The sequence below is a fragment of the Stegodyphus dumicola genome, chromosome 11 (genome assembly GCF_044657685.1).
Source record: "Stegodyphus dumicola isolate Sdum_Otavi_A_Nest chromosome 11, ASM4465768v1".
In the NCBI taxonomy this organism is placed as follows: Eukaryota; Metazoa; Arthropoda; class Arachnida; order Araneae; family Eresidae; genus Stegodyphus; species Stegodyphus dumicola.
The window spans coordinates 42,783,316-42,808,622 of record NC_140778.1 but is presented as its reverse complement, the minus strand read 5'-3'; positions in this window follow the sequence as shown (position 1 = coordinate 42,808,622).

Below are 25,307 nucleotides of genomic sequence, written 5' to 3'. Positions count from 1 at the left end.
AAAACAATCATTTATTTGATTATATCATCATTAACTTATTGACATTAAAGTGGAATATTTATTTTAGTAATTTATAAAATTCGAAGCATTAAATTTTCTAAGTGTAATGAAAAGAAAAAAAAAAAAAAAAAAGCTAAAGTAAAATCTAGAAGCACTCAGATTTTATATTATGCCCAAAAGGAACCTTTTTTTAACGTTTTATGTGTTATCTATATTTAGTGAATATCAGGTTCTTCAACCGTAAACCACATACATTTGAAAACAGCATATCTTAAGAATTTCCGCGCTGGAGATAAAACTGTTATTTTCCGTACAGTGCTCTCTCTCAACTCGTTGAGTTTGTTAATCAAAAATTCGTTAAAGTTTTACAAACTATGAAATAGATTAAAACAAATTCGAAATTCGGCCGTCCAGATGCCCATGTTCGGGTCTACATTATTCAAATTTTGATGGCTCTAGATTCTGCCGTTTTTGTCACAGTGCGAGAAACATACATGTACTCATGCAGATTCTTCATTATTTAATTTTTTTAAATATAATACAGGGCGATAATATTTGGTAATAACAATTTGCAAGGAGACACGGACATTTATAGCAAAACAGCGCAAAATGCCGCTTCGAAAATACAGCCTTCCTAGTCTACCACCCCTTTGAGCTAATAAATTAAATTAACAGTAAATAGAAAAAAAAATCTTATGTAGAACTAAAAACAAATTAAAAAAAATAATCACTATAAAATACAAGCAAAATTAATTGTTATGGTTAAATACAATTTTAATATTAGAATTAAATGTATAAAATTTTTAAGGAGTCAAAATTGTTTATCACTGTGATGTATTATGAAATATAATTGAAATAAAATTTCTTTAAAGAAATTGTGCTATAATACTCATCTATAATTTTAAAAAAGCAGCACAATTTAGAATTTTGAACAAAACTTTCAAAAATTCGTTTTTAAATATTTTAGGTGATGTGGTGTATTTAATTATGACAAAGCACACTAGGGCTATCTGCCTAAGGGGAGGGATGCCTTTTGTGGAGGTCTTTCTAAGGAAAACTGGCTCGTACACACGTTACACATGGGAAAAACCACGAAAACGCCCATGCAGCCAGCCCGTTCGCGGAATTCGAACCTCGGACCGAACTACCAGTGTTCAGCGAATTTACCGCTCGGCCGCTGGTGGGTCTTAAATATTTTAGTATTTTTTACTTATTTACACCAATAAACCAGCTTTTTCTTGACAATTGTACACGCTGCAATAGGCAACCACTGTTAAATTTCTGCAAGTCGTCCCTACTCCTCCGGAAGTGATCAAGGTGACAGCCGGGAACGCCTCAGACGAGCGAGAAAACCCATTTGAGTTAGTCTATTTCTTATAGGGTCCATGATTTCGTAGCAGGAATAAAATATTAAAATAAAATGAAATATCTGCAGCAAAAAGATCTAGGAGTGAAACAATTTGGCTAGCCTAAACAATATTGTAGGGGAATGAGAGTAAAATAACTTTAAGAATATTACATCCAGGTGTAGAAGTTGCATAATGCATTTTTTTTTTTTTTTTTTTTTTTACATAATTATGTCAAAAATGGTAGAAGTAAAGATATTCAGAGGTAAAAGAAATCACAATTCAATCTAATGACTCAAACAACGTATTAATTTAAGTGTCGGAGTACTGCTGCGGGTCTTTTTCTATTTCCGTCGTCTGCATAGTTATAATTCATATTTGGAATCGAGCTGTTATCGACTTTTTCAATATTTCTAAAAAAATTTTCGGCAATTTTGCTGACTCTGCTGATTTTTTTTCATTTTTGAGTCACATACAAAAACCCCAGACCGGACAGGCGTATGTAATGATGGGACGTAGCATGAATTGGTATACATGAATTTTATTTTGAAGAGATAAAACGGAGTTCAGAGCAATTAAGGGGTTAAGTAATGCTTTAGTTTCCCGAAACTTATTCAAAATATCTCTTAAGTGTGGGGCCCAAGTGAATCTTTGGTCTAAAATCACTCCAAGGTATTTTACTTGCTTGGCCCAGGGGATGCTGATATCGTACGTTTTTAGCATGAAGTCCAGATCGATGTTTCTTCTGATGGTGAAATAGGCAGCTTCAGATTTTTCTACGTTGATCTTAATTTTCCATTTGATCAACCAGGACTCTAGTGCGTGGATGTGTTCTTTTAGTGTTTGTACGACTGCGGCCATAGGCGCATTTTGGTGAAGGATCGCAGTATCATCTGCATATAATGCTAGTGTAGTGAGGGGGTTGTGATGTCGTTCATATAAATTGAAAATAGGGTTGGCGAAAGTAAGCTTCCTTGTGGCAGGGCAGCAAGAGTTACTTTTCGTGTGGAGTGGATATTGTTATAACGAACGGGAAATGTCTAGCACTAAGATAGGAGTTAATGAGGTTTATGATGTAATCTGGGAATTCCAGAGTGCGTATATATATATATATATATATGAATAATTTTAGCGTATATATATATAAATAATTAATTAAATTATACGTATATGTGAAATTGTTGTATTTTTCTGTATTATTTAATATGAAAATCTGAAAAATAAAATCTTGCCGGAGATATAAGAATAAAGGGGGAGGTGAACTTGTGAGATATCGCCAAGCTGGCGGCGGTTTTGGCGACAAATGTTTGTTGTCGTAATTGGCGAGATATAGCCCAAAGCTGTCGAATTAGGTGGCCATTTGGCGACATTTTGGTCCTGTCACTGTATAACCGTAACGAGTATTGTAATTGAATAACTGTAATTAATACGTAACTGTAACCGTAACTGACCTTGTTATGCCTGCCAGTAACATCGAGAAAAACTAGAGATCTTTAGCTCTGAAAAAGCATAAATTCTCAGCTATTTAGTTCAGCGTGAGTTCGGAGTATTAAGATATCTCCGTAGGAGCTTCGCCTTTTTAGATGCGCTTTGTGTTACGTTGTGTTTAACGTTTTTAGTTGTGTGAAGTGTAACTATTGATTGTGCTGTGTGATGCTGTAAAGAGCTATACGAGCACTTTTGTGAAAAGTTTCAAAACTCTGCTGTGTTTCTTTTGGTAAATTAAATTTTATCAAGCCATCATCGGTTCTGTATCCATTCTGACTATTAGAGAAGAGATTACTTGTAGGTGTACTGATATTCAAAATAACGATATAAATGTTTACAACAAAAGTGCTATATTTTTTTCCTATTTTTTACCAAAAATGATCGTAAACCCAGAAGGGCTATTAGTCTCGAAACAGCATTATACATGGAATCACTTTAAATATCCGAATTATTTTTTAAATTGTTGCCATCGAATATTGTCGCTCCGTATTATATTTGAAGAAACTAAATAATGAAGGATATTAATGTGCATGTATGCATATTTCTTGCATTAGGATAAAACAACGGCGCCTAGAATCACCAAATTTTGAAAAGAAAAGTCCTCCAGCCGATCATGGACACCTGGAAGACCGAAATTTGAATTTCGAATTTGTTTTATTCGTATTTTATAAAGCTTTAATGAATTTTGATTAAAAAAACTCAATAACTTCAAAGCAAGCAGTGCTTAACAAGAGCCCGCATACACTGTAGGGAGTAAAATAATTTTATCCCCACTGCGCGAGACTCTTTATCAGAAATTCTAAAGATATGCTGCTTTTAAAAATTTTTACGCAATGTGGCGTTAGCCCAAATGCTCTCGAAATGTGTATAGTCTGTAAAAAAAAAAAAAAAAAAAAAAAAAGCGGTTTGACTGGTAATATAAAATCTGAAAGCCTTCAGATCTTTTTTGTTTGCTTGTTTGTTTGTTGTTGTTTTGTTTTGTTTTGTGTTGTTTTCTTTGGCTAATGAATATTATTTGAATGACAAATTTAAAATGCAGTTTTGCTAGAAGAGCTCGACCATGATGTAGGTGGTTATATTATGGTCCTTAGCTTAAATTATGCATGCGGGCTCTTGTTATGCTTTTGCAAGTCTCTATAATCCTTGGTACTCGACTCAGAAACTCCGAAAATATAAACACTTCTAATCCATACGATAAACAAGGCAATAACTTAGAACTAAGGGTGGAAGATTTTCTTGAAACCGTATTCTAGAAAGTTCTCGAATCTCTTGAGTTTTCATAGAAGAATAACAGAAAACCTTTAACTAAATATTAAAAAAATTGGGGGTTAAAGCAAAATTTCTTATTTGTGTTTAATAAAAAAAGAAATTTAAGAATATAATTCCTAAACGCTATAACGTCTCGTATTGTTTGGTAACATAAAATGTACGAAACGTCTTAAAAGGGAATTATTAATATGTCTTGCAAAGTACCACATAGACTGAAAAGGGTGTAAAGAACGCTTTTATTTAACTCAAATAAAAGTTAACAGAAATCAAAACTCCTGTTTATAAAAACAAGCATATATGGCTTAAACAAAAGCTACTTAATTTGGCTTAGTAAAAGTTAAGTTAGCTTGATGATTATACTAGATTAGCGCGCAGTTCGCTTTGACCTAATGTTGGCGTGACAACCCTAATGGCGAGAGTGCCGCAGAGCACTACTGCCAATAGAATCAGTTTAGCAGCGTGGCTTCCACCATGCTTTGATTTGGCCCACCAGCGGCCGAGCGGTAAAGTCGCTGAACACTGGTAGTTCGGTCCGAGGTTCGAATCCCGCGAACGGGCTGGCTGCATGGGCGTTTTCGTGGTTTTCCCCATATGCAACGTGTATACGAGCCAGTTTTCCTTAGAAAGTCCTCCACGAAAGCATCCCTCCCCTTAGGCAGATAGCCCTAGTGTGCATTGCTATAATTAAATAAATCAAACCAAACCACCGTCTTAAACCTTTCTTTAAATACTATCTCCCTTCTACCTCATTTGCATATCACGCGAGCAACAAATTTAACGTCTGGCAGGAAAATGGGAAACGAAGGGGACAGGAAAGCAAATTAACATAAAATAACTGGTGAATAAACTGAACGAATCCCTACAACGCATACCTATACTTTTTTTTAAATGTCAATTAAACTTTGTAAATCAAATATATAGATAAAACTAGAGATTTAAGGTTCATTTTTTACTTCCTTGTACGATATAAAGGAAGTATTGTAATCACGAAAAATTTAAGGTATCATATTTCAACGAAAATATCCATTTTGATCGCCATCGAATGCACTATCGAAATTTCATGGGCTCAGCTCAGTGGTCTGGTATTTTGAAGCATTAAGGAAGTTGCTGATGTTGCTCGAAATCAAGTATTAGGTTGTAACCTAATCAATGCACCTTCCGCGCTTTTGTATCCTGTCCTAAGGTGTGACTTGGCTTAGGTCCAGTCCTAGAGCACTGAGCTTTTGGTATACTTTCATGATTTGTGGATATAAGTAACTCTGAGCTATTACCAGTCTTTAGTTTACCAGTCCAGTGATGTTAAAATCTAGATTGGTGGGTTTTCGGATGTGTAAGAGGGCAGAAGAATGGCTAGTTATCTGCATCTCGTTTGACTCCACAAACGCAACCTTCGATGTTGGAAAGGTCAAGTGAGGTAATATGTTAGAAAAGACTTGGAGATTTTGATTTCTGTCCTGAATTTTGGGAAGAACTGGAGAGTTTTTCGTGGCGTCTGTACGTACGTATGTGTGTATCTCGCATAACTCAAAAACGAGTAACCACGGAAGTTTGAAATTTTGTACATAAGAACTGCCATAACATTTAGTTGTGTACCTAAATTTTTGGTTCAAATCGGTCGCACCAAAAGTATATATATATACCCGGTCTGTTTTTTGGTTCTGTGAACTCCTTTTTAGTATTATTATTATATGTTGATAAATCGTGCATTTTTTGCTTTAAAGGTGTTTGAATTATGTTCTGGTTAAGGTTTTTATGCTTTTAGTTAATCTGCATGCAGTAGTTGTAGAATTATCCACAATTTAAAAGTTGTTTCACTGCGACTGAGCCTAAGAGAGCAGCCATATTTACTTATATTTGAAACTTAGCAGAATAGTGAATTACTTTAGTGAATAGTGAAAGACTTTAGCCTTCCAGAAATTACCAACTGCATTTTTGGCTACTAACGCTGGCTACGAAAGAGAAATAACGGTTTCTTGGTTGTGCTGAATTGTTTATACTCGGGATCGAAGTATCGTACTCGTGTTTTATCCACAGTTACGTATCTAAACTTCTTAAAACATTATGAAAAGTGAATTTGAAATTGCTACACGGTCTGTGTTCTGTGGCCTCGTTAACATTCTGGGTACCCACAGGTCTGAGACTCACAAACATTTGTTTAATGATAAACGAAGTAATCGTCGCAGAATTTTGAACTTTACACTGTTAAGAAGGATTAGAAAATAACTTTCTGGATGAAGAGTTTTTGGAATTTATAACTGATTGATATTTTCAAAAGCCCAGAAGGGCTATTAATTTCGTTTTGGCATTTTGCGTTGAAAACTTTAAATGTCCGTTATTTTTTTCAAATTGTTGAATTTGAAAAATTTGACTCCAAAAGCTAATCAGACTAAATTTGCTGCTTACTTGAAACGAGATCCTCAGTAAACATGCATATCTTAGCTAGGAATGAACCTCGTGAAATGATAAGCTAAACAGGCTTGATAGAGGAAAAAGCAATCAGATTAGAGAAGAAGCTGTCTCTTAATTTATAAAGATATCTAAATTTGAGCCCAGATTTAAAATTCATGAGATGATCTCAAATTAATTATATAAATAAATAATTATAAAATGGAAGCTCCTACTTCGCTATCGGTTTGAAAAAGCGATCTTGTTTATTGTTTATTCACTTTTTAAGCAAGCTTTTTTCGTGCAATTCCAGACTCGAATTAATTCACTCGTTTATCAACAGTAATTTGTTATCCAGAGTTAAGGAATGTGTATACCAAAAACTATTTAGGGAACAGGAAAATGCTTTTATTTACTGTGATTAGAAAAAGAACTAATATTTTATCTTACTTTTTTTTGTATGAAATTTAATTAAATATTCAGTAAATTTATAAATTAACTATCTACCGAAGGAACTAGCAGCACGTTATATTTTAAAGTAGTTTCATAAAAGGTTTTATATATATAATACAAATATAAATTGAGTTCTATTAAAAAGTTCTTAACCCTTTTTATTCTTCGCTATTTATAATATTCAAAAAACAGTTCTGATTTATCTATATATCTATTACGATTCACGAGTATCTTATTTTATTCTCGAGGTAAAATTTATCTCCAACGAAATGAGAGTTTCTGAATTGAATTTGATCATTATTATATTCATATAGTTGTAAGGATTATGTTAATTTTCTTAACAGTTAAATTTTGAGTTAAAGTACCTTTCCTGTCGATTCTTAACTTACTATTTCCGCTCAGAACGTAGTTTTAGAATCAGGTCTGAATACATAATGAGGAAGTACGGTATTTAACAGCGAAGTTCTTCGGTCTTAGGGAGAGAGATACAAGGTATTTTGGCTGCAAGTGTCCGCCTTTTTAGTAATTTTTTTAATTACTAACCTTTACCGCCTTTTTTTTTTTTTAATTGGAGGCGTATTCCTTAAAAGTCGAACCTCCATCAAAGTGTTTGTTCCCAGAGAATGATAGGCATGAATTCGGAAGTTATAATCAATTTTTAAATGTACGTTCATTTTTAAAATATAATTTGTCTGCTGAAACTGTGTTTTCTTTACATAAAAAAAGTACTAATGCCCTCTTATTTAGGGCTCCGGCTTGAATTACGATTTACCTCAGAGAAGTACCGGAGAAATACTCCGGAGGGCTCTGTTGCGATTTAAGCTCTGATCTGTAGCATTTACTTAATGTGAACTACCCTTCTTCCATGTAAGTAATGATGATAACCGACCAAGTCTTATTTATCCCGGTTTTTAATTACGAATTATTTTTAATATTTTTCCATAGAGTAATTGTAAGATATTATTAAATATTTCGACAGGTTGTTTTCATAATTTACGTGTATAAAATATTTTTTCTTAAACGTTATTGGGTTACGTTTCATAGGTAATTCATTACCTAAAATACATTTACAAAATTCTGACTTCAGCTTCATAATTTTGTAATATTTCAAATTATTTACTTTTGCTATATACTATTTTATTATCTTTTCTCTGAGAAAATGTGAGACAGTTTTCCTTATGTCTCTTTTCATTATTTTTTAAAGTTTAGTGAAAGAAATAGTAAATTCTCTCAGAGATCTTTCATTGCCATTTCATGAAACAGTAGCGCCATCTTTTGCTAAAATTATTATCTGGTACTTTTCCGTTTCGCCGGCGCAAATCTCGCCAAGCAGACGGTATTGGCAACAACATACAGTATACACATAAAAAATGTTGACAAATATTTGTTCTAAGATTTTTTTTTATTTTGTAGGTATAAAATTTTAATGTCGCTAAATTTTATAAAAAAACCAATGAATAAAGACAACAAATTTGTAAAAAGAAATTAATTTAACAATTTACTATGCTTTCATGGTACAACATCCTGATTCGACGGTTCATATCACGTGACCCCAGGTGATCTCACGTAAACTACGCTATAAAAATCTAAGGAATATAATAATCTTGAGAACGGCCCGCAGCAATGTTTCTTGGGGTGGAATAATGTTGACCCTGTCTGATTGTGAATGTTCTGTGACTGATAAAGGAATGGATCATCAATACTAACTCTCGGGTAACATAGAGAGTGGTGAGTTTAAAAATAAGTGCATTATGCCAGACGCGGTCAAAAGCTTTGGTCGCGTGCAGCATAAGGAACGCAGTGGTTTGATGCTTGTGTATTTCGGAACCGAGAAACTCGACAATCCTTACTAGTTGCATAGTAGTAGAGAGGCCCCTGCGGAATCCGAATTGCTGATTAGGCAGCACGCTGAGAACAGAGTCCAATCGGATATAAAGAATACGTTCAAGTATTTTTCCGAGCGAAGGGAATAAGCTTATCGGTCTATAATTTTCAACTTTCGTGGGGGGGGGGTGTTTATGGTTTTGGCATCAAGATAATTATGGCATGTTTCCATGCCGTTGGAAAATAGTTTAGAAATAGGCAGGCATTCAGAATTCCGCAGAGTTTGAGTATATGTTTCAGCATTTTGTTTGATATATTGTCATGTCCCGGTGCTTTCCTATTATGTAGTTTGGAAATGATGTTACTGATTTCACTGCGATTTGTAAAAGTTGGGAAATTTTTTGCCGAGGGCTGAATCAACCATTTTTTCACCGAACGGTTTACAAAATTGGTGAAATTGCTGTCAGCTGGGGTATCATTAGGTGTGAACTGATTTTCAAAATGATCAGCAAATGCATTGACCTTATTTTCATCGGTGTAGAGAAATGCATTGGCGGTTTGAATACCCATGTTTTTCATTTTATTTGATTTTTCCTGACGTATGCATTTCCAAAAAGCGCCATATTCTGAGTTTAGATTGTCAGTTTTAATATTCCAGCTATTAATTCTGTGTTCATCAATTAGACGTTTAATTTTTCTGTTCATTTTGTTGATTACGGATTTAATAGCTGGTTCACGTGAATATGTATAATGTTTCCTAAGACGATTACGTTCTCGAATTTGATTTTTAATTTCCAGAGGGAGCTTCAGGTTCTGTTTATTGATTTTACGTTCTGTGGTTAAAGAATCATACGCATTTTTGATATTATTAGTGAGGATTTCAATGGCCGAGTCAACTTTTTCTGTACTTTTGAGAGAGTTAATGTGAGGGTTATGTTTATTATGGAATTCACTGAATTTGGTCCAGTCCGTGATTTTGTAAGCGTACTCCTCATCAGTTTTAACGACACCAAGATAGGCTATGACCGGGCTATGGTCTGAAGACAGATCATTGACTACTTCGAGATCTATGGGTATGTTTGACGAGGTGAGGAATATGTCAAGTATATCGGGATACTGCCGAATGTTGGCGGGCCTGAAAGTGAATTCTTCAGGGGGATAGATATATAGTATGGGTTATTGAAAAGAAAGTTCTGCAAAATGTCACCATTTTTGTTTGATTTTCTACAGCCCCAGCTGGTGTCCTTGGCATTTAAATTCCCACACAAAATGGTGGGTCATGGGTTGTTTAATAAGTGGATTAGGTGCTGATCTTGCAAGTTCAGGTCCGGGGGTTGTACAGGGCACAGACGGTAATATTTCCGTAATTGGGAAGGCTGACTATGGCTCTGACTTCGTCGAAGCCTTTTGTGTTATCTGAATTTAAACAGCATGAGTTTAAACTGTTTTTGACGTAAATGAGGATTCAGCCGCCTCTGTGTCGGATTCTATCTTGTCTGTAGTATCTGTAATTTGGGATACTAAGGGAGTGTGAAGGTGTGGCGTGCGCTAACTCTTTCGCATCGAAGTCGCTTCAAAAGCTCAAGCATTCAGACATCGGCTGGACGCCCGAAACGCCTGAATAATTTCCTACTTAGTCCTTTCCCCCATCACGTTACTGCATCACTCATTGCTCTTACACGTTACTGCATTACTCATTACTTGTTGTTAAATGACATGTAAATCATTCTTTTGAAGCTACTAAAAGTGGTTCTATTATTTTAATGCTCCTTCTCTTTCCTTTGTTTACTGTCAGTGTTTAAGTTTTGATGCCCGAAGTTGCAATCCCGTTCCAAGGCGGAACTTCACACAGGATGAAAGTGTCCAAGAAAGAAGTTCTCTCTTTACTTAAGTAGGTTATTGTTAGCGCTGTAGTATTCAATTTGTCATGGGGGAAGGAAAAGCATTCCAGGAGAAATTCTTAGACTCGGGCGTTTTCGATGTTTGGGGAAAAGAGATTTTGCCCTCTCTCGATGCGAAACAGTTAATGCAATGTCGATGTTGTGAGTACATAAGAAATCTTGTAGTTCAAACATTTTTTGATAATATTCCGCGAGTTCCGGATTAAGATGCTCCTAGAAAAAACATTTAGTCTAGTATGATTATTCATTATTGTTCTGCGTTTGGGGCCTCACTAAAGTTGTATTCTTCGCTAGTCGTTGGGAGTTCTGTAGGAGAGTTATGAAGTTTTGGAGGTTTTTCATAACTGTCTCTGCATCCTTAACTGCTTTTATGGCCTTATCAGCAAAAATTTCACTTTTTACCGCTTGTGCATAGAATTTATTGACTAGTATGGAATCCCGCGAACGGGCTGGCTGCATGGGCGTTTTCGTGGTTTTCCCCATGTATAACGTGTATACGAGCCATCCGTAACGTATATACGAAGGCATCCCTGCCTTTAGGCAGATAGCCCTTGTGTGCTTTGCCATAATTAAATACACCACACCACACCTATTGACTACTATGCGATCTTCATTTCTAGGGGTGGCTTCCGTTACTGGATTCTGTTTGGGAAAGGCATGTACAAAATACAGCTCGAATTATAATTTTTAAAATAAAAATTAATTTTCTATATTCTTATTATTCTTATCGCAAATTTTAATGTAAAATAAAAAAGTTGAATTTTAAAATTCAGTTCTTCCATTAAGATACGTAAGCAAAGAAAATTAAATGAAGGAATTATTATGCATAGTATATATTTTATTTTAATGAACTAATTTAAGTATATAAATTCCTTTATATCTTCATAAAAAAGTTAAATATATCAAATTAAATAATATTTATTCGAATAAGAAAAATAAAACAATATCTTATTTTGTTTTTAACAGAAGCGGTCTTAGAGACCATTCACAGTAGTTATGCAACAACTGAAGTCACAGTAAGGAACTAATTAGTTTAAATTTCTGAAAAGAGTGGATTACAAAGACGTATTCTGAGATGATGCTTATAAATTGCTGACTTTTGTTCAATTTTTTAAGTTGAAAGAAATAAATGAAAATGATTCATTTTTTAATGTTGTTGTCGAGGAAGTAGTGCAAACCGTTCCCCAAACGTAACATAATTGATATTATTAGGGATCACAAAGCGCTTTTTGTAACTACTGGAACCCAAACCCTCAAAAATACCACTAATATTATTAGTACTAGCAAACATTCTTCTGAAAACACAAATGTAATACAAATTCAAATAAAAGGCTTCCTTATTAGCATTTTAATCAAAGAAAAAATTAATATGTAATTTATGGGAAAAAAATATCAATAATAAAAACTGACAACTAAAGTTCTCGGAAATTATTATAATCTAAGAATTTGTTCCACCCATAGTCGAGCGGATAAGAGTGCTGAACACAGTCAGCTCGGAGTCGGCTCAATTTGAATGACAGTGAGGGTGAATGAAAATTTTTGTGAATATTCGTATTAATGTGAATATGAAACAAGGAAGGCATCACATTCATTAGGCAATAACACATTGCTTTGTGAGACTAAGTAAAAAAAAATGTGATAGAACAATAGAATGCGATAGAAAAAAAGAGAGTCCTTTATTTTTACAGAAAGCGAAAGAAAATATTCTTGATATAGGTGAAAGTTTCGTTTTAAGATGGATATATCAACATAATTCGAAGAAACTGAAGGTAAAAATTAATACATTCGACTTTTAATAATGAAATGATAAGACAATACATTTAAAAAATTATTTTTCACAGATGAAATAAAACAAATTATGGTTATTTTAATCTCACAAATTTAAATGCAGATATGAAAAATAACTGAGATTGCATCCAGTTTTTAATATCTATCTAGTTAAATTTTAAGGACACTGGATTATGTATCTTAAAGAAATCTATTATAATTTAAGATTTTTAACATGTAAATGTTGTAGGTTTTTTTCTTTATTCATAAACTTTCATTTCACGTTTCGCGCATATATCTTGTCCTATTAAGTGTCTCCCTTGTGATACAAAATGTACATTCCCGACATTTGCATTTTACTGGCATATTTCAGCGTTCTTTAGTCTTTTTTCGTAATATTGAATTTTGTGGTTCTGTATGTTAACAGGCGGGGGTTTAGACATTTTGGCTTTGGTACGGATCTTTCGTTTCCCATTCGTATTTATTTTATTGGTATTTCGTTCAAAAATATTTATAAAATATTTTAAATTTAAATAAAACATTTAAGCGATTTCTATTTCTAATTATAGCAAAGAATATTTACATTATATTTGAAGCACACAAAATAATTTTTAAAATAACAATAGTAGCTTTGGAAGAAAGGATACTGAGCTCAGAGAAAAATATCTGGAAATGAAACACATTTTCACTGGGCAGGTGCATGCATTGCTTAGTAATAAAATAACTCTGGTTTCGAAGACACTTATCTATATCCGGATAAAGTAAAGCACTCCTATTTGAAAGAAGCAAACGCCATTGAGAAGAACAGTGGCGGACTTCAGACGTCACCACCGGAACAAACACAGCCAACTCTACAGCCAGCTGTGGCAGTCAGCTGTGGGAGCACCTCCTAGAACTAACTCAAGGCCACGGCGCGCATTTCGTGACGTCACAGCAGTAGGGATAATTTCGTCCTCGCCAACTTTAAGGGTGCCTTCTTAAATGTCCATTTGACAGGCTTATAATTAAACTGAAATTTTTATATTTAATTCTCATCGTTTATAAATCTGGAAAATACCTTGCTTTCATTAGAATGTGAAGAACCGAGATTTTTATTTTTATAATGTTTTCGATACGAATAACTAAAATTTTTAATTCCATTAATAGTTATTACTGATTTTAGCAAATTTAATCGCTGAGAAGCTCTTGTTAATGAAAGAAACTTCACACTTAATGAATCGGAATTTTATTTGTACGCAATAATTAAACAGAAAAACAATTTAAGACATGAAGGCAGGATATAGATCCTAAAAAATTGAGATAATAACTGAGATATAACTGATTTAAATTACCTGGAATCATGTAGCAACATAAAATCATTAGTTGAAAACAAATATAATTAATAACAGATGTTTATTGGTCAAGGGTCGTATTAATTATACTTACAACAATTTATGCCTTGACTAATAAACATCTTTGATAATAATAAATACTCACGTTTGAAAAAAATAAAGCTAAGCTTGCAACGATTTAAAAAAGTTTTCATAATTATTTGAGACATTAGGTGCACAGAGAGAATTAAATATTATTTTGCATTTTAAATGGAAAATATCAAACCTCTGATAGAGGTCTGATATAGATATAAACAGTTAACCTCTGACTTTACAGGGAAATTTTATAACATGGCTTAGCAGTATTATGTGGAAGGCAAATGTAACAAATCCTAAACTGGGATATTGAACACAACAAATGAAAAACACAATTATCATTGCATTATTACTGCCGAATAAAATGACTAACATATAATGCCCTTAGGATGCACTAAATTATACATTACAATTCGAAATACTTTAGATAATATGTATATGCTTATTTTCAATTGCTTCTATGAATCGCCTTTATCCATTTATTTAACCCATCAACGCGCCGCGTTGTCAGACAACAAACCCCTCCAAAAAAATCGCTTTCGTTTTCTGAAATCTCTCTAAGATGGCCCAGCCTAAGGCAGTATGTTTGCTTCCCCTTAGTGTGATGGCTACATGGAGGTAGGAACTCCATGGATGGATAAGCCATAAAATTGCCTCCCCGGTATTGAATGGCTTGCGTTTCGTTTCGTCTCCCTCCTCTTTCTTTGTACTAGTAGCCTGTAGACTTGTTTCTTTTAACATGTGACGGCCGAATTTTCCGAAATCTTTTTAGAATTTTAGCTTCCAAGCTTGTAAATTTTCAATTATTCGACATGTTTTATTGGGCAGTATTTTAAGAAAGATCATTATTTATTTTGTTACACAATTTTTTTACTATTTACTTATCTATTTTATTTAGTTTTAGTAGACCAATTTATTTTGGGAAATTAAATTTTAATCCATTCTTTTACCGACTCAGTTTTCATCACATTATAAGTCCATATATATTTACGATAAGAGTACAATGTTTATCAGAAATTTCTGGAAAATTTGGCATATGCATTTATATTTTAGCGTTGAATTTTTTCCACAAGTTGTTCGTTAACTGTCAAGCTCATCTTCGTCTTTTCAGCGTGGAATTGGCAAGCATAATCTTCCTAATATTTTTCGGGATTTTATAGCAATTTCTAGAATTTTGGCGGTGTTCTACAAATATTTTGGTAAGTTTAGCTATTATACAGTTGCTACTAATGTGGAATTTAAAGCCAAAAATGTATTCCTTCGTTGATTTGAGAGATCGCATTTCGAATTTAAACGGAAGTTTAAATTCATTTGATACAATCTTACTACAGACTAGAAAGAATTATTTCTCTGTGCTGGATGGATTTTTCTCACTTTTCTGCATTTGATACATTAAATGCATAAAGCAGACACTCACAAATGGAATTTAAATAAATTTATTTAAATAAATTTCTATTTTCATTTAAAATTTGTCATTATTAGCACCTACAACAGTTTTATGCAATCATAGGATTTTCCGAAATCTATTAGGTCGTTAACATAATTTCAAGGCCTAATAGAAAAGTGATAATATGGAAAGACTATGTCTTGAGTACCAATAGCCAAGTATTTGTAATTAAATAAAATAATATTGAATACCAGCTGCTTTTTTATTTATTTATTTTTAGTCTTATAACAAAAGATAAACAAGAATACAAAGAACAAGAATACAAAGAAACAAGAATACGTCTAAGAATTATTTAGTAAATTATTTTGCTAATGTTTTATGAATGAGGAAACACAGTAAAAATGTTTTAATGATTGAATTCACCGTTAAAAATCAAACAAACCCCAAAATTCCTTTTTCCCACAACTTCGTAAAATGTTTTGATTAAATATGATTTAAATGAGTTTTCCAATTCTGTTTTGAGTGATATAAATATTATTAAATTAGGATATAAATTATTATTAGTAATAATTTTTGTATTATAACTTAGCAGAATATCGTTTATCGTTAAAAATTATATCTAAAGAATTAAATTTTGAAAAAGAATAAAAAATATAATTAACTGTTCCATTTTCTCCTCTATTTATATAAAAAAAGGAATCTGGCTGGGGAATTTACGACTTGTATATGAACTAAAAATTGGTATCTTGACAAAATTTGTCAGAGCATAAAAAGCTTATATTCTGTGATATTAGTGCATTTTTCATAGTTCTGTATCCGTAAATGCAGTTTATAATTACCAGCATAAGTATCATAATGGATTTTATTAAAACGACGAAAACTGAATGCATGATCCTAGCATTATCAAAGTAGGGCTCTTTATCCCGTTAAGAATTGCTTGGGTCGTAACCAACACGAGTTTTATTTTTGAAATATTATTCCAAATAAAATAGGAAGCGTTAAACTATATGCATTTTAAACAGTTTTACTTTTTTTTGGAAGGGAACCTGACCTCCGCAGGCTAACTGACACTAAGGTCTCCAAAGACTACTTCTAGTCAATAGAGATTTTTCATTCTAGAAATACTCATTATCTAGAGCTATCTTTTTTTCTAGCCATTGTAAACTACAGATATAGTGGGAAAAAATTCTCATTTTACATAATTTTCGGATAATTACATTTTACGTTAAATAATTTTAGATTTTGATTAACGCAATCGATGAATATGGCGGAATAATATTTTGTTGTAAACATTGTAAATTTCAACGTTTTTTAAGTAAAGTTTTTAAGTAAACCAAACCAAAGATTATTAAATTAGTCTTATAATGTTTACTGTTTGGTTTTCAGTGTTCTGAATTTGCATTTTAAAAAACATAATTTAAATAATCTTTCTTTACGCTAGTCGCTTTTAAAATGTTTACCTATGTAAACACTTACCAATGTTTAATGTAGCAACTTTGTATGTACTTAACGAAAGACTTAGAGGAATTTATAAAGAAAACTAGTTCACATGGGAAAAATCACGAAATCTTCCCTACAGCCAACGTATTGACCAGAAACCAAAACCAGGTCAATATACATATGATCATCTCTTTTATCCACATAGCCATCGGTAAACTTTTCAAACTTATACTTGTTCTTATTGCAGTTATAAACAGAAATGTGAACACTCAGATACTGCCGCTTGTTAAAGTTAGTACAGTCTGCGGCTGATTCTATATCTGCCGAGGTGTTTTCGAAAAAAACTTGAAAGATAATAAATTATGTTACCTGCTGAGTCATCGAAATATTATATATTTGTTTATTGAAACTGAAAATTTTATAAATTTCTATAAACCTGCAATGAAATTATTGCATTGAGTAATCTTCAGTGTGATGTAATTAGTGTCCTAAATATAAAAGTATGCAAAAATCAAAATGGAAATTACAGCAAATCAGTCCCTAGAAATATGCTATGCCTGTATTAATCTAGTAGCAATCAATTATTCATGAACATTATAGTATGCATGCCATATAACAATTTGTCAGCAGTACAAGAAACAATTTCGATATGCGTGCCTTTTCTTTAACATAGTTTTTCTCTCGTTACTTCTAAGATAAACATATAACTTGAAATAGTTTTTCTTCCTCCAGCTTTCACTTATTTATTTCTTAAAATATCTCCACTAAAATCAGAGTGATATTATCAACGATTTTTCTTTATTATATAAATATAAAATTTATCCTTTATTATATAAATAATTGAAATGCTTAAATTTGACATTCTAATAAATATTTAATAGTAACTCTCTGAAAAATTTGACTTCTTTTAAAATGTATGAAAATGAATTAAATCGTGTATTTTTTCCAGTCTTAATGATAATAGAATTTTAGAATCATCAGTTATATATCAGTGTTGATTATGAGAAATTATCTCATTCTTCTTTGAGCTGGAAATTGCTCAATGGAGCTTCTTCCAGCTAGAATTTGAACTCGGACGTGTAAGTGATAGCAGATCGGACTATCAGTCGGAATGCCTGTGGTTCGTATTCCGCTGATAGGATAACGGATTTTTCGTGTTTTTTTTTTTTTTTTTTTTTTCCTCATAAAAACGCTATGTCTCTTCAATGGCACCCCAACGAAAACATGTCAGACGATAATTCGTTAACACATGAATTATTTCGACAGTGCCTCGTGCTTCTTCTCTCTCGCCCTTTAAATGAAAACAAATAATAAGGAATTATGCCATTCTCACTATCTTGTTATAAATGGACGTCCTTCCAACTAAAATTTGGAAGACCTCCTTATTAGAAGCACAAAGAGGGCACTGCTGAATTTTCGCATTTCTTGCTTCGAAAAAAATCCAATGTCTCTGCATGGTATCTTTCTGTTTGTGCAGCATTCGAAATTATTCCGCTTTCGCAAATTTTTCAAATTTACTTTTTCTTGTATCGTTATTCCATTTGTCGTATATTGATAGGTGAAACAATGCAGATTTCTGTCTATTTTCTTAAGTTTTCGTGTCGGCAGGAAAATATATTGTCGCACTTAAAATTGGTTTTAATGCTGAAAATGATTTGATTGTTTGGTTCTATTTTTCCTTTTTCTTCCTTTAAGGATTTATTTTTCTTTCATATACTTATTTATTTATTACATTTTAATCTAATAGTCTCCCAAAAACTAAAGCGATAAAAAAGTTCTTTGATTCCAAGATAAAAGAAACTCATTATGCTTTGAATTTCTTCAGCAATCTTTCACCGGTAGAATTTATTTTCTTCTTTCACCTACTGATACTATGTGATTCTATATATGTAATATATCTTATTATGTATGTGTGTGAGTGTGTCTAAAGGTTTAATTGATATATATATGTCATCAATGATATATATATAATCAATGATATATATATATGCATTCATATTTTAGCATATGTATATATTATAATGCATATATATATATATTGCATTTTATAATTTCATTACACAAAAATTTTATACCTTAGGGAGTATATCTTTTATAGTAGATTTTGGGAATGCTTGAATTTTGAGTGAAGAGGAAAGACAAGATTTCTACTACTTTACCCCGTTCAGTGCTTTCTCTTTTACTGAGGAATTAACATCATATGAGGGCTGTTTTTGCCCAAAGGTTCGGCCTTTGTGGGAACGGTTAGGGAAAACCGGAAAAGCAAGAAATAATTTTTCATTCGTGAATTGACATCTTCAAGAAGCATTGACTCTCAGTGAGTAAAAGACAAACATCTGGAAAGATGTACAGTAAGACCCCGCTTAACGCGGGGGATACGTTCCATCAAAGTAGAGCGTAATGCGAAACAGCGCTAAACGAGGCTATCTTTACATGTAAATATTGGGGTTAGGGGAAGATGGCTAGGAAATTGGTTAGGTATTAAATTTAAAAAGTATGTTTTTTTAATAAAAATAAAACCAAACATTTATTTCTTAAAGCCCAAATTAATACCACATTATTATTTCTTGAAAAAATAAAAACAAAATATAAATAACAAAAAAAAATTCTTAAAAAAAAACAAATAAAATTCTAAGTCAGTCATATTTAGTTAGCCTTCCGCGTTTTCAGTGTTCTGCCTTTTTGTGACAAAAGAATCTAATGTTGTTTGCCTTTTTCTTTTGCGTTGTTCTCTTAAAAGTTCTTCATAAACGGATAGAGCATCTCTAACACCACGCCTTACTTTTGAGCTCCTGTCAAAATTCGGATCATTTTCAATGAATTGATCCATTATTTCAGTTATGGTAGACAAACTCCTTTTTACAAACGCCATCGAAAGTTCTTTTTGCTCTTCTTCTGAATCACTGCTGTCAACATTTTTGTTTACTTCTTGTTCAGTTAATTCCTTGAGCTCCTTTGTTTAGAAAGACTAGCCGCTGCTTCTTGAATTATTTCTTCGACATCTTCCACATTTACCCCTTCGAAATATGTCTGTACAATACCGCACCAAACAAGAAATACAAGTACACTCTTTCGGATATGTATTTGAAACCTATCGCTGCATAATATTTCGGGGAATTCCCGTATGCTGCGAGCGATTTCGTGGAATCCCCGGGTTGAAATAAAAGAGCGCTAAACCGAAACAGCGTTAAGCGGGGTCTTACTGTATTTAAGCATAAAATGGTTTTCGAATCCAAATAACATTAACTTAGAGAAATTTTTGTGGGTGCAATGTATAATATTGAGATAAAAGTATAAAAGTAAGTAAAAGAAGGCGATGTAGGGTGATTTCATTGTTCGACTATTCGATACACTATTCGACTATGTTAGAGAAAGGCCTCAAACATAGTACTGTCAGCCCTGTGTTTAGATTTGCTAAATTTACTAAAGCACACGATATCTATCTACCAAGATAGAGGTATTCTACTTCCGACGAGCTTTCTAAGAAACACTTACACGCATTTAGTTTACATGTTGAGAAAAATCATAAAAATTCCATGCAGTTGATCTATTTCGTCGCTGAAAATAGAAGCCAAGAAGAATCGATAGTGTTCTCTGGCTTCAGGCACCTAGGTTTCTCATTTTGAATTTGGAACTAGAAATATAATTACAAATGTCTCTACTAGGGAAGATCAAAATTCATTATTTTTTCACACATGTAAAATCTGGTTAAAAATACGTTTTCTCATTTATAAATTACAGAAGATTTTTCAATAATTCCCGATATTTTAAAGGAAACTTTTGATGTATTTGTTTCCTGTAACAGGTCTAAATAATCATTCATTAAAGCCACACTAATTTTAACGATCTGAAAATTAACAAAGGAGTTGAACTCTTTCATAATTATAATAAAAAACTTAATTTGGTTTTAAGATTACCTCAGAAGTGATTTTTTTTATTTCTTAATTTAGATGCCTTACAATCCAACAGTTATTTCCCCTATTCAACTACGGCCATATTAGTGGCCGGTAAATACTGGTAGTTCGATTTACACCCTGACGAACGAATACGATGGCTGAATGGTATTTTTCCATGTTTTTCCCTATATATAACATGAATATGAGACTTTTCTCGTTAAAAAGTCCTCTACGAAGGCATCTCTTTCCTTAAAAGCAGATAGTCCTCGTGTGTTTTGCTGTATTCAAGTAATCCTAACCTTCAAACTACGGCACCTGTCACACTAAATCAAGATTAAAGGTTTCTAAACAAGATTTTTAATCGGCCTGCGGGCCCCAGTGGCCAAGCGCTAAAACCGCTGAGTACTGGTAATCCTACATAAGTTCAAATCCTGGTGAACACGCTTGTTCGGTGAAAGTTTTCTACGTTCAATGTGAAGGAAATCTAGTTTTCCTTAGAAAGTCCTCCCTGATAGTTTCCGTCCTCTTGCGCAGATGCCAATTCCATTAAATTTTCTGCATTAAACACAATTGTAATTCTTTCTTTTTAAAGAAATCTCAGGGGAAATAATTGTAAACATCAGCTTCAGTGCGATTATGAATTATTATTTTAAAGTAGTTAACATTTTGAGTGGTAAAAGCATTTTTAATACGCTCATAAACAACCCCTCCTCTAAACTGGCATCAAACTGTGTCGATTTCTACCACAATCTATATCAATACGTTTCCAAAAAATTCTGCTAAAATATTAAAAGTTGTATTTGTAGATTATTTATTAGTTAGATTTGTGACTACCTACTCAACTTTTGGTTTTCATAACCTATAAGGTATTTTTTCCCGCCTTCTTAGCATAACTTCGTGGTGTAATGGTCAGCACGCACGGCGTGTATTCGAGAGGTTGGTGGTTCGAGTCCCGGCGAAGGCATTGCTCCTATTTAAAATGTCCAGGTTCGAAATAACCTAATGTTTCTATAGGTTGTTTCTATAGTGGCACCCAAACCAAAAAATTGGTAGATGATGATTCTCCGCCGCAAGGATTTGGCGATTCGGTCCCCAAATCCCCAGTCGCCCTTTAAAAGGGGGAGTGAGTGAATATACGGTATTTTCTTCCTCCCTTTTAGCATGCCTTCGTGGTCTCAGTACGCTCGGCGCGCATTCGAGAAGTCCGTGGTTCGCGTCCCGGGTAAGGCATTGCTCATTTTTCATGTCTCTTGCTGTTAAAAAAAAATGTAATGTCTCTACAAACCTTCCATTCATCAGAATAGTAATAAAGTTATGAAGCATAGGGGGTAGGGGGGAAAAAGGAATTTTAAAGAAAAGATTATTTTTACAAAATGACTCAAAATTTCTTGAGTCGGTATAAGTGTTATATAACTCAAATAATTAAATATTTGACCTCTTAATTTTACCAGTATTTCTGTATAGAAATAAAACATAATTAAATATCTTTAATGACTATCATAGATAGTGGAGCACATCGAGTGAGCTTCACAATATTTTCAATAGCAGCCACTTTGACAAATGAACAGAACTGTCGGGAATCGCTTATGAATGTCACTTACACGTTTCATAATGCCAAGAATGTTATAAAAAAACGGGTATGCTATATCAACAACTTACCGATCTTTCCAAAGTGCTTAAAAATAGAGCTGTTCCAAAAAGTGTATTCAGTTCATTCACGGTGTTTAATCAAAAGCTCGTCGTCGATTTTTGAACTACTTATCGATAAGCTATTGAATTCAAATTTTGTACACACACCGTTTACGGATGATAATAATTCGATTTAGAGTTTTTAAAATTTAATGTCGAAGAAATTTTTTGCGCATATTTCCATTTAAGAATAAACTAAAATTCTTAAATTTTTAAGTTTGCATCATTTTACAGAGCGTAAAATAGCTTTTGAAATAAAATTTGCATGAAATTTGTAACCTAATTTCTGATTTGGGGGCGAATTTTGTTTTAAATTTATATATTTTTTCGATTATTTGAGGTAAAAGGATAGTTGGAAGTAAAAGACTGAACCAATAGTAATAATAATAATAATAATTTATCGGATAGATTAATGGTAATAAGAGATTACTTAATAGCTTCTTTGCTAAATTCCTGTACAGTTTTATAAGAAGAATCATAGGCTCTTAAATTAAGAAATCAAATAATTGAATCGCATTGTCAGATGTATAATATTTATAAATTTATCAAGACAGCCTCACGTTTTTATTATTCGTGATATAAATTTGTAGAAGAATTTTTTAAAGAGAATTATTTAATCTCGTATTCCCATTAAATTACACGATACATTATTTTTAAAACAAAGGGCGTTAGCCGAGAAGGTCTATTAAATTCATTTTTTCATTTTCCGTTGAAAACTATGTCAGTTCATTTTTCAAACTGTTGCTACCACATATTACAGCCCTGTATTATATTTAAAGAAATTAAATAATGGTTTTGGTTTATTAGATTACGGCAGAGCACTCGAGGGCTATCTGCCTTGAAATTAAATAATGAATAATCTGCATAAATATATGTATGTTTCTCGTATTGTGATAAAACAACGGTACCTAGACCCATCCAATTTTGAATAACGTACATTTCCACCCGAATATGGGCATCTCAAAGCGGAGATTTGGAATTTGTTTTATTATACACTCACGTTTGTGAAAATTGCAACACCAAGAAGGAATCGTCATAATTGAATGCAATTTAATACACAGTTGAGTGGTAGTGGTACAAATAAATGATTAAATGTTCAAAGCAAACAAACAAGAACAAGAGATCAGAATCAGTATTTTGTGTGGCCACCATGCGCCGCAATAAGTGCTGCTACACGACGTGGCATGGAGTCAAACAAAGTTTGAATGTCTGACTGAGGAAGAGCATTCCATATCGTTTGTACGCGTACCCAAAGTTCGTCTGCAGACGCAACAGGACGAGGATCACGAGCAAGACGCCGACCAATGACATCCCACACATGTTCAATTGGCGACATATCCGGGGAACACGCAGGCCAAGGAAGAAGCTGTACCTGCTGCGCTGCAAAGAAGGATTTAACAATCCGAGCAGTATGAGGGCGGGCATTGTCCTGTTGAAATACAGCGCCTGGCAAGCTTTGAAGGAAGGGAACAGCTTCGGGCTGTAGAACTTCACGGATATACCGGTTGCTGTTCAGATTGCCCACAATTCGTAGCAATTGAGATCGTCTATGATATGCTATGGCGCCCCAGACCATAACTCCGGGTGTTCGTCCACTGTGGCGTTCGATAATGCACTCCGGAAGGTGGCGTTCACCGGCATAGCGTCTGACACGAATGCGGCCATCATGGTACCACAAATTAAAGCGGCATTCGTCAGAAAACACGACATGCTGCCAATCAGCACGCCAGTCTCTATGCTGATTGGCCCATTGTAGCCGCAGGCGGCGATGGTCGTGCGTTAGGGGGGATCCTGTATAAAGGAGTCCGTGCGCGCAGTCCACACTGCAGCACACGTCTACGAATTGATGAAGCACACAATGAAACACCTGTAGCTATTGACCACAGTGCTGCCAATTGTCTAGAGGAAGCTATACGGTCCGTCCGCGCCATGCGGACCAGGTGTCTATCATCGCGAGCTGACGTCACATTTCGGGGTCCACTCCCGGATTTCCGAGTTGTCCGACACTCGTCCGTCCACTGCTTCCAAACGCGCATCACTGTGCTTCTGTTACGCTGCACACGAGAGGCTACTGCACGATACGACAATCCAGCTTCACGAAGGCCGATGATTCTCCCTCGTTCAAACTTTGTAAGTTGTTCAAATCTCGCTCTCTTTCGTCGACGAGGCATAAGTACAGATTGAGTTAACGTTTACCACTAGCAGATAACCACCGATAACCATACACGCCTCGCTACAGCCGTCTATTTATTCGGATCCATCAGCCGTTCAGAGGGCGCTGCTCAGCATACGCATGCGCTACGGATTTGCAATTCTAATCATTTGCATATCATGCGCTACTTTGCATTTCCTGAAAATTTCAGCTCACTCGCGTAAGTCCTTCATGGTGTTACAATTTTCACAAACGTGAGTGTATGTTTCATATTTCGTAAAACTTCAATGAATTTTTTATTAAGAAACTCAACGATTTTAAAGCGAGCACAGGCAACACTGTATTAAAATAATAATACAAAAAAATATCTTCAACGGGCGAGACTGTGTTTCGGAAATTCTAAAGATATGTTCATTTAAAATCTATTTTGCGGTATTGCTGTTTAACTGAAGTTTTATGGTTTAAGTGCGAAGAACATGATATGTAAAAATAAAGGTAAACCACAAACCGTTAAAAAAACGCCCTTTGGGCGTAATGTAAAATCTGAAAGATTTGCATTTTCAGATTTTTATGTTTGCATTTATTACTTTTATTTTTCTCGTTCTAATTCATATTAATGAATTATTAATGCTCTTATAGGTAAACGTTCATTTTGTAAAAAATTCTATTTTTTATTCAATAACTGCTCTAAAACGGAAATTCTTAAATCCCTTTATATAAGCATCCACTTTTTAACTGGTAATAAATTTGTTTCTTTAGAGTCAGTGTAAGGCCTTTATCCCAAAACATCAAGATTTCTCCCCACGCTAATGACAGCCATTACCCATTGTCGTCAGGATTGCATGGACACTTGTCCCCTTAGGCATTGGGGGTTGGAAGACATACAAAAATACGGGCTAGTCCT